At 35.7% G+C, this 11,597-nt stretch overlaps 1 protein-coding gene across 3 annotated transcripts in view; it reads left to right on the forward strand.

Moving 5' to 3' along the window:
- The first annotated feature begins 330 nt into the window (after positions 1-330).
- LOC145243486 (long-chain-fatty-acid--CoA ligase 5-like) overlaps positions 331-11,597 on the forward strand; it is a 174,500-nt gene continuing 163,233 nt past the window's right edge. Inside the window, exon 1 of one of the 3 annotated variants that reach the window (XM_080106429.1) lies at positions 331-459. The gene's annotated coding sequence lies outside the window, so the exon portion shown is untranslated. Of the gene's footprint in view, positions 460-883; positions 1,290-8,743; positions 8,869-11,597 lie in introns of those variants that run through there. The other 2 variants (XM_080106427.1, XM_080106428.1) reach the window with 2 other exon arrangements.

Genomic DNA, 11,597 nt, shown 5'->3' on the forward strand with positions numbered 1-11,597 from the left:
AGGCACCCCCTCATATTTTGTTTGTCTCTTTTTACCGAACAAAATATGGAAGCCCATAGGTAACCAAATGAACATTCAGTAAAACCGTATTTCATATTTAATATACAAATCTTTATAATATTATTAATCGTTAAACTGTGTAAATCTTAAAACCTAACAAAATTATAACAAATTATTAATTGCAGTTTGAAGAAGATAAACAAAGTTAAAAAAAAAAAAAATCATTAAGTCGCTTCTGCTTTTCCATAGTTCGTATAGTTAACACAAATCTGACGTCACGGAAAATGCGGTTCATTTTTCACAATCATTTGGCAGGCCCTATTCTGCAGTTTACGGATCGTGCCAAACAACGAACTCTGGTTTGAAAACCTTGGCCTTATGGCTGGGAGCAAATATGCTCTGATACTACACTTCACCTTTTCTGTCTTCGACAAGTGAAAAAAATCCTTCCAGACTGAGGTAAATTTTATTTTTTGTTCCTATCCAGGGTGTTCCTTTTTTGGAAGAGCTGGATATTCACCCACATTAAAAACCGACCTTGTGTCTAACTCTGCCCTCGTAGGGAGGCAAGTAAATTATAGGAATACGTCTTCGGGCTAAGATCTGTTCTGATCCAATATCTAAGTTTATTTGTCCTTAGTTAATGGAGAGGGGAATCCTTCTTTACTAAGGCAATTTTTATTTTTGTCTACTTCCAGGAATTGTTTTTTTGTTTATTTGTTTTTTTTTTTTTTAATGTGGGAGCATTAAAAACGACCTTGTGTCACATTTTGCTTTCGTGGGGAAGCAAATAAATACCAATAGAAAAAGTTGCTTTAAGAAAGTACGGTCAATTTGACAGTTTAATGTTCGTCGGTTATCAAGTCACGCTAATAATGCGGCCACTTACCTACGGTCGTCTTCAGAGGAAAGCCACACACGTGACCAAACGTGTAAACAAATAATATTTGAAAGAACGAATGACAGAAAAGGGACTGCGAAATAAGCAGGCGCGACAACGAGAAAAGAGAGTTTTTATTATTATTCGAACAGAGAGAGAGAGAGAGAGAGAGAGAGAGAGAGAGGTGACAGGAGCTCATCATTCTTTTGCGAAGTTGGACCGTGACGTTCTGTTCATTCACCACAGTTCGTCCGATATACTCTCACAAAAAAAGACACCCCTTTTATTTTCTCTTTTCTCCTTTTTATTTTCACTGGACGCAACTTTACAAAAACGCCACAGAAAGTATATTGATTGATTTATTTATTTTTTTACAAAGGACGGCACTGTTTAGAGTACACCACCACCAGTAAGTAAACATTTATAAACTTTTTTTTTTCTCTTCGACTCTATAACGTGTTTCTTTTTCGTATTTGACGTTACACGTCGCAAATGCGTTTACGCGACGGAATTGTCTATTTTTTTTATTCATTTTTAATTGCTATTTAAAGAATAAATTCAATAATAACACGCAGCCTTGCCCCTGGACAGTGAGCATTATCTACTAATTTTACCGTCACGCAGAAGCACAAAAACTATTATGACTTTATAAAAATCACTTCAGTTTTATGGGATTTTGAAGTGCCCTGAGAACGATTTTAGCATTTAAAACGGTCGCAATTAAGTCGTTTGCTTGTTACGCCTGAAACACCAGAGCGTGCATTAACCGTAATCATAGAAAAGGCACATAAAAGTCATCATTTAAAATGTAAATTATCATGCAAACTTATAATTTGTGATTTATTTTAATTAACATGTTCGGTTCTTATGCAGAATACGGACCGTACTGAAATAATAACTTTATTATTTAGAACCCCATTCTTAACATGGGTAGGTGCAGGCGTTTTGTAAACTATTCTGTACTTTCACCTAACAAGATAATAAACAAACTATACCTTAAGTCAGATTTGAAAATGCTATTTAAAAAATAACACGGTCCATATTCTGTATAAGTACCATTCATTCAGCCCAGAAATACGTAGGAAAATAAAAATTAGGATCCCACTTTGGAGACGGAAGTGATTCTATAAAAAAAAAATACCCCCTCTTTCTATTATTATTATTATTATTATTATTATTATTATTATTATTATTATTATTATTATTATTATTATTATTATTATTAAATGAAGGCTCATTTCGAGTGAATATTTAAGTTTCGTTTTTAGATAAACACGACATCAGGTCAAATTCAGTGGCCGTTTTGTTTTGATGTAGCTTACATACATATAATGTTCAAGCGCGCTGTTCCTGTTCTCAATTTTACATGCAGAATATTAACTGGATTTTAAATTTAAATGATTTCCCATTTAAAATAAGATACAAATTTTTTTCTCGGGTTCTTCTCCTGCCTTTTAAACATTACCATCTTTTCATAAAAGTAAAGTCATAAATCGATGAAAGTTGGTCTGTGATCTGTGGCTGTGCTAACCCGAAAGGCCGCATCTTGAACCGAACATTCTGATATGCCCTCGCTTTTAAAAATGCATTTTAATTCGATTTAATAAACTATTGAATATTAATTTAAGATATGTTTTCCTTATTCAGAATTCAACCTAATTAAAAAAAAATAAAAAAATAAAATACAGAAAAATGTTTGTTGTAGGTATCCGCAGTGCAGCGCCGCAGCGGAATGAAAATGTTATATTCCAAAAATCTCGTAAATCAATTAAATAATTTTATAGTGCTTATACTTAAGTTACCGTGCTATATATATATATTTTTTAAATAGTATTTTCAAGTTAAATTCAAGTTTTACGATATCTTTATATTATTATTATTATTATTATTATTATTATTATTATTATTATTATTATTATTATTATTATTATTAAATTATTAGGTGATTAGAATGACCTTCCCCTCCTTATATTAAGAATGGCTTTCTAAGTAACGTTATTTCAGCACAGTAACAAAGGTGCATAAGTACCAGTTTTATTTTTAGAAAGAAAATCATTTAAAAACTATTTAAAGCAATTAATGTGAAATCTTTAGCGTTACAATGCTGATCTCGCAAGTTTGAATTATTTTAGACTTAACTACCCTTATTGTTTTTGAAGATGGCGATGCGAGACAATCCCTTTTTGATTACTCATAAAATTTTATTTTCTTAGTTAAAAATAAAACTACATGATCAATTTACGTGTTTTTTGGAATATGGCATCTTCGTTCCGTGACGATTTTTCTGTATTTTTTGCTTAGGTTAAACTGTATTTTTTGCTTAGGTTAAATTCTAAATAAGAACTTTTTTTAGTAAGGAAAAGATCCTGAATAATCTGGCTTTACGGTTATATCAACAGGTTTATCCGCGCTGTTGTACAGAATTAAAAATGTCTCACTAACGCTCGCTCGACTATTTTTTTTTTCTTTTTTTGTAGTTTGTTGTACATTTTTATCTCCAAAATCTGGGTCAAATCGTGGTCTTTTGTCATTTGCTGGGTTTTGTTGGTGTTGTCATTCTCTGCCTGGCTCACGCGCCCGCACAGACACGCACTCACGCGCACTCACACGCTCAGACAGACCGACACATACGCGCGCACGTGTTATGTCACGTCAGACTACAAGTAATATTAACACTGCTTAACACCCAAGCGATAGCAAAAGCATATAACAGGCCCTTATTTACTTGCCTCCCCACGAGATTAGAACGAGACACAAGGTTGGCTTTTAATGTGAGGAAACTCCAGCCCCACCCCTCACTCCCAAGGAGATATACTGGATTGGGGCACACACACACAAAAAAAAAAAAATGTCTCGGTTTAGAATAATCTTTTTCTTTCTACCGAGGACAGAACACGTACTGCACTTTGATCCTACCCCGATAGCCATGTCTCTATTCACTTAACTCCCTACAATGGCAAAGTTGGACATATATATATATATATATATATATATATATATATATATATATATATATATATATATATATATATATATATATATATATATATATAGAGAGAGAGAGAGAGAGAGAGAGAGAGAGAGAGAGAGAAAATCCAGCTCCCCTGAAAGAGCAATCTAGGCGTGGAACAAAAATTACAATTGCTTCATTTTATAAGGCTTTCACTGGCCGACGGTAAAAAAAATAATGAAGTGCAGTATCGGAACAGATACTACACTTTCAATTATTTATTTGTAAAAATACTTAACATTTTAACAAATTAGGCATAAGGTCATCAAAAAATGAGAGGTCGCTGGGCAGTCTCTTTATATTATACTTTGCATTTTCTACTCTTAGTTAGAATTATTATAGTCACCACAATACCACATTTACTCGGCGGGAGCTATCCTACTTAAAATACTACTTTTGATCTTAGCCAAAAAAGCCAAGTAGTGCTTTGATGAACTTGTATCACTTGTCCTTCCCCGGTATAAATATCCCCCGACTAATCCGACAGGCGCCAAAATCCCATCCCTTCACTGTAGAAGTCCTAGATACTGGAAAGCTTTTTACTCTAACAGTTTCTTCCCACGAATGGCTAGACTTTGGAATTCCCTCCCTGTGTCCTGCTTCCTTGACTACTGATATGCAGAAATTTAAATGTAATGTGAACAAATATCTTATTGCTCAGCTCCCTACATAGTGCCCCTGCAGGCATAATCTCAAATAGTAACCACTTATATTTTCAAGTAGCAATATGGTTTGTTTGAGGGTGAATAAGAGTAAAGCCCCTCCCTGACTCACTGGTCAACAAAACATTTGTTTGCGTTTTCAGCTGATTTAGAACGAATCGGATATGCTGTATTAAAAAAATCACATTGGTTTTGTTCAATCAAGTCGAGTTTTTGAGTTATGACCACACGTCTTTTTTTTTTTTTTTCACATGTACGCATATGTGGAGCATTTTAGAAAAACTTGGAAGTAAAATTCCGTGTCGGATAATTGTTTTGATCGGAAATTATTATTTTAATGGCAAGAAGTATTCAGGTCCGATAGTTCTGGAGGATTATGTAGTAAAGGGATCAGCTTGAAGTCATAAAATCTCGCAGTCTCCCAAAAGATTGGTGTGCCAAAGCATAAACTTGGTGGATCAAAATTGGTGTCGTGCAAAGAAAGGAACGGACATCATCAACGACACTCTAGTGGGCAGAGACAGAACACTCTTCCTAGCGCTGCACATCAAGCAGTTCACCAAGACTGCACAAAGAGGGTGACTGCTCCACTTACTTGTGCCAGACTTTTCCAAGATTTACCATGGAGAAGTTGAAAGCCGGCATCTTTGACGGTCCTCAGATCTGGAAGCTTATCAGAGATCCAGTTGGTTGGTTGGTTGGTTGGTTGGTTGGTTGGTTGGTTGGTTGTTTTTGTTTTGCGGCATATCAACCCTTTTCAGGTTATTTAATGCCGAATCCAAAGATTTTGAAGAAAATTTTTTTAATAGAATATATTTGTTGTTTTCAAGTCGGTTTCTATTTAACCAATAGTTGGGACCCTAACAGGTACTACCACTCCGGGTCAGAGTGGACCTGGGAGAAATGGCAATTAAAGGGTGGCTCCACACTCCCCAAAGCCCACAAGCTGGGGCCTCACCACTGGATATAGTTTAAGGTCATATCCAGGACCCCCATTGATGGACTTTTACCCTCTGCAGGGGGGCAGTCGGCATATTCTAATGCCCCACCGACAGGAGCCAGAGATCCAGAGTTCAAAATCTCGATGAACAAATTGGAACTGGAAGCGTGGAAGGCATTTGTTCTGATAGTGAATAACTCTTTTGACAACAATAACATGGCCTTCGGGCCAAGATCAAAGTGTAGCATCTGTTCCGGCAGATACTGCAAGCAAAGACCATATGTGGGGGCGACCCCACATATAAGACCTTGGTCAATGAAGGAGCAACCCTTCACACCAATTGTCACTATCCAGCTCCCCTACTCCCCGGGGAGTTGGTCCCCATTTCCCCTTCACTCCTCACATTAAAAATCGGCCTTGTGCCTAATTTGCTCAGTGGGGGAGCAAATGAATACCTCAAAGTGTAGTATCTGTTCTTCAGATGCTGCACTTCAATTTCTTAAATCCTTTACGACGGAGACAATTTTTTTATTTTTGTTCCTTTTCTCCACGTTAAAAAACGACCCTGGTGTCTAACTCTGTCCCGTGGGGAGGCATTGTAAATAGGAACAATAACACCAGAAACTATGCAGAACTTGTCAACAACATGCTGACTGTTTTAAGAGACTTGGGCTGCAAGTATCAAGATGCACTACCTATTTTCACATATGAACCGGTTTCCTGCTGAGCAAGCAGGAAGAGAGATTCTCCCAGGAACTGAAAGATATGGAGACTAGGTATCAGGGTCACTAGGACGTAGTCATGATGGTTGTCATGATGGTTGTCATGATGGTTGTCATGATGGTTGAAATCTGAAGAGAGCGTTCTCTGCCGCTGAGCATTCCAGGAGTTTGAAAGAAACGGAAGTTTAAGCCCTGAAATCTGAACAATGGTGAAGCAACATGCAATTTACGTGTACCTGTCTTTATCAATGCCCGCCATTCAGTTTACAGTAATCGATGTTTCTATCAGATAATCAATATATGTTGTTGGCAAAACGTTTTTTTTTCCCCTTAAAAAACATATTTAGGATTATGTGTTGACAAAATCATGATGGTACAAAAATATAGTCGATTTTGTTTCAAGATTTGATGTTTTTTGTTTTTTGTTTTTTCAAATCAACATAGCACAAAACCCTGAGCTGTTGGAGAGAACCGATGTCATTTCCTGATTCATCAGTGTAAAAATACCCTAAATTAGTTGTAGAAATCTAGACAGCATTCAAAAAGTAGATAAAATTCGTTGCCCAAGGATCAGTGAATAAGATAAATAAAAAAGGTACGATGTAAATATATATAAAAAATAGCTGAACCGTGACAGATCCATCATTTGAGTCTTTCAAATATGTAATATTTGTTAGTGCGTTATTTACTATTGATTTTAATGTTTTTATTTAAACTTCACCACCAAAAAAAAAAAAAAAAGAAAGAAAAAGTTTTTAATTTAAACAAATAAATAAATAAATAATGAAATACGCATCAGGTGTGTTTGAAAGCCAAATCACAACACAATATTCGAAAATAAACAAATATTCTACTTGCTTGAAATTTATAATTTAAATATATTTCGGAGTCAAACTCCATCCTCAGTATGTTGTACTTTTTTTTTCTTCTTCTTTCTGGTCATGTTGTACAGTTGGAGAAAGAAAAGTCAGTAGGTAAAGATCCGCGCGTTGTTTCTCAGTGGTTGCATTTTGAAATGCCCGAACGGTGCGTTGGCTACACGAGATTAACGTCCCTTTTATGTCATGTTTTATTTTTTTAGAATTATTTCCGTCTGTAATCAGGTGATTTTTTTAATGGCGAAAACCAATAGTGTTCAAAGAGTGAGGTCAATGGCCCCATGTTGTGTTGCGTGGCGGCTAGTGGTTAAAATGTTCTATTAGTGTGTATGTGGGGGGGGGGAGTCACGTATAATGTAACAGTTGATTAATATTAAGTCTGTGTAGAAATCTAGCAAAGAACATATCTCCCTCCGTTGCGTTTTTGTTTCTTCTCATTATTCAAGTTCATTTCCTTGCGAAAGAAACCAAACAACAATAGGAAGTCAAGAATAAAGTTATATCAAATATATATTTGATATAACTTTATTCTTAACTTCTTCTCAGAGCTGCAAGATGCTAACATATAACACCCGGACGTTCACACCTTCCTAATATTCTTGGTTAACCAAGTGCAAGATAAATCCAGACAATTGCACTTAAGGGAACGGCGAGGATATTAAAAAGAGCTCTCGGTTGCTTTCAATAAAAAGCAGGGCAATGTTGGCAGCTGGTTTGGCTGCCCCATATCCAGCATTACAATCATCAAAGAAAGAAAAAAAAATGGAGAGGGTCATTCAATTATCTTCAAACTATCCTCCTTTCTCGATATGTATCTCCTTCCCACGGTTGGATAATGTGACACAAGGGTTGGAAAGTGGGATTTGAAGAGCAGCATCCTAGAGAATGATCATTCTGCCTATCAAAAACAACAAAAAAAAAATGCCTGGGCAGCCTCGTCGACCATTTCAAAGAAGAGGAGGAAAACCTTGAAGAGTGGACCTCCTAGAACTGCACAGGGCCAAAGACATGCCTCTGTTAATAGAGAAAAAGTCATCTCAACAATGGCTTAAATTATGTTGCCTTTCTTGCTGAGGAGGAAAAAAACGGTAAATTTTCAGATTAGGTCCACCTCCACAATTTTCTTTTAAATGACGACTTACATAGGTTTTCGATTACGCTGAATACGAAAATCGCATTGACATTTTGCAGAACTAAGTAGTTATCGTGATATAAAAAGTTGTATTATGCATTGTATTCTTTGTCTGCCATCTTTTTTACGCGCGAGCGCGCCATAAACAAATCTACTCATCTATGACTGACACTGCACGCGCGTAAAAAAGATGGCCGCCAAAGAATACAATACATAATACAACTTTTTATATTTCGACAACTAATTATTTCTGCAAAATTTCAATGCGATTTTCGTATTCAGCATAGTCGAAAACCTTTTAAAGGTGTCATTTAAAAGAAAATTGTGGAGGTGGACCTAATCTGAAAAAAATACCGAAAACCCCCCGACCTTTTTTTCATATAGCATTTCTTTGAACTGTGATATGTATGATTCAGCCATGTGCTGTGAAGAGGAGGTTAGGGTTAGGGTTACATTTTGTGCACATGATTATAGGAGGAGAAAAAGACAACGCTAAAGCTGCACTGATCAATTTGGATCAGTCCAAGGCTTCCGAGAGAGTTGACCATCATTTCCTACGATCTGTTCTGGAGTCCATTGGTTTACATCCGGACTTCAATAGATGGATGTCCATTCTGTATTTCTTGCTAACGGCAGTGATACAGGTAAATATAATTTTTTTTTTGCTAAGGTGGTGGAGTTCACTGCTTATCAAGGCTCAAAGTCGACTCGAGGATAAGGATTAATGAGTGTTGTGTAAACGGTGAAAGAACAATGTGATAATTGGTAATGACAAAACTTTAATTATTTAAGAGAAGTGCTCAACAAGTACTTGTTTGCATTAGACTTGAAAATGACCATGATATAGTTATCCGAGAAGCAACCCCACGGTAATGGTTCACATACGAACAGTTCTAGAAAAAAAAAACTCTGCTTATGGAATTTTCATTTAGTTTTAGACACAGATAGTGTAGATGAAATTATTGACAGTTGCTCTAGCTAGGGTATTTGTTGCAATTTTTTTTTTTTTTTTGCTTTTTTTCGATTGGTATGTCAGGATTGTTATATCCTTGTGTTGGAGCCCTAGCTCTGCCAACTTGGAGATGGGGTGATGAGATTGACATTACACTGAATCGCTTTACCTAGTGGAGGACATACTAAGACTGCCATGTATGTCGATGATGTCAATGCTTGCCTGTCGAGGCTTATGGACATTATAGCAATGATTAAGATGTTCAAAGTGTACGAAGACATTACAAGATAATAACACGAGGATAAAAATGATTACCAGAACAGTAGCCATGAAGCAAGCAAACAACAGAAGATATTGTGTTTTGAAAGAAACAGCTTACCTTGTAGGCTTGTATATGTTTTTCAGCTATTTTCACTTGTGAAGTAATCCATTTCGGCTTTCAGTTAATGTCGGTTATCAGGAGAGAAAATGGACCGTTTCAGGGCCTTCCTCTTCTTTCTTTCTTTATTTTTTGTAGACTTGTATAGAACGGTGTTTATCGTTTTTTTTTTTTCCTTGGGGTATTTCATTTCATTTCTTGTTTTTTTTTTTCACTCGTAAATAATCATGTTTTTGGGGGAGGTGGAGAGTATTTCATATCGTCCTCCAGATAATATCGTTTCTTCAGGAGAGAATACGCATTGTTTTGGAGCCTTACTCTTTTCAGCTTGCTCACGTACACCCCCACCCCCCACCCTCACTGATGCGAGGCCCGATTATCTGAATTGCATTTGAATGAACTGCTCAAAATAATAAATAATCAACCTCGGCAAGTCTTAGTGTCTGCATTACTAAGCCTTTTCAACTTACTATAGTTTTGCCTGGAACTTAGATATTTGATTCAGACGCGATCTGCAGCTTGAAAAGAATTGGTTTGAGGTACAGCTACATGATTGCCGGAGAGTTTGCTGGTATTTTGCTTCAAAGAAAACTTTCCTTAAAGGGTAAAGCTGAGGTATGTGCGGCTTAAATATTTCCTTTCATTCTTTACGGACTGGCTATTCTTCTGCCTGCGAACCGTCTAATGGCTCTTATACGTATATTCTTCATTTAAACCATGAGTGGTAGACAAGCCTATATTCGACATCCATATGTGTGGGTGGAGGCGGGAGGCTTGGGAATGCATTATTTAGCAAATAATATATATATATATATATATATATATATATATATATATATATATATATATATAAATCTTCCAGTCGTCCTGTACATACACTTCACTTGCCAGTGGTATTTAACAATGTCGACTCAAGAAAGGTGTGGTTGGAGATTGTGCACCTCCTGCCACAAAAATTTCACGCACAGGTACCCCTTTGTGGGTATCCATGGTCTGTCAAAGATTCAAGGAGCCCTATATATATAGTGAATAAATGACAAAAGACTATATTCCAAAGTTCATGATATTGACCATCTTATAATTTATTCCTTTAATTCTGTTGACATTTACATTTCTTGACAGTATCTGCTTCGTAGCACAAAATCAATCAATTATTATATTAATCAGTGAATCTATTATGCTCTTAACTCATCAGAAGAAATAGCAACAATCAATCCGTCAAAAGGAAATAAAGTGCGTTTTGACATGATTAAAATTTGAAAATTGGAAGAGAAGCTGCAAATACCTTATAAGATGTTTCCATTACGCCATTTTGAATTTTGGAATGTAGTTTTTTGTCATTTATTCACTATATTGCTCTGTAATTATATTGAGCTTCTTAAATAAGGATTAGTATATATTATAAGAAAATATATTTCCACAGAAATTTATATATATATATATATATATATATATATATATATATATATATATAATCGTTTTTAATATCCACAAACACTACTGTTTCATCCTTCCGGGATCATTACTGCAGGAAGTTATGATTGCAGCTAGTCATAGGATTCGAACCCTACAACAAAGCTATCCCTGTCTCCATTTGCAAGGAACATAACTACAGGGCCGCGTCAATTGCAACTATATTCAAGTGAATTAAAACTTTTATAAAGACATAAACGTTATTAAATGTCGATCTACAGTGATCGAATGATTGGAGTTCACGATCTCGCACGAAGGCCAACTGGCTGACTATTCATTCACAGACAGTGCTCAACAGTTAAGAAACATGTTTCTTAAAGCGGCGGCAATAATTATATTATTTCTCCTTTGTTCTGCGAGTAAAACACATGCTGAATGAAACCATTTCAAATGTCATAAGGAAAGAAATGCAAATACGTAGTTGGACAACTGTCATTTGAAATGAATTTAGAAAGATATCTTGCATTTTATTTCCATAACGAGACGTTTTCTTTCTTTATATTGTGATTAATACATTTTTTCTGTCTTATTAAGTTTTCAATTCAATACGGGTTCTTATTTCTTTCTTT

This window comes from Euprymna scolopes, chromosome 22 (genome assembly GCF_053919585.1).
Source record: "Euprymna scolopes isolate OS-2025 chromosome 22, ASM5391958v1, whole genome shotgun sequence".
Classification (NCBI taxonomy): domain Eukaryota; kingdom Metazoa; phylum Mollusca; class Cephalopoda; order Sepiida; family Sepiolidae; genus Euprymna; species Euprymna scolopes.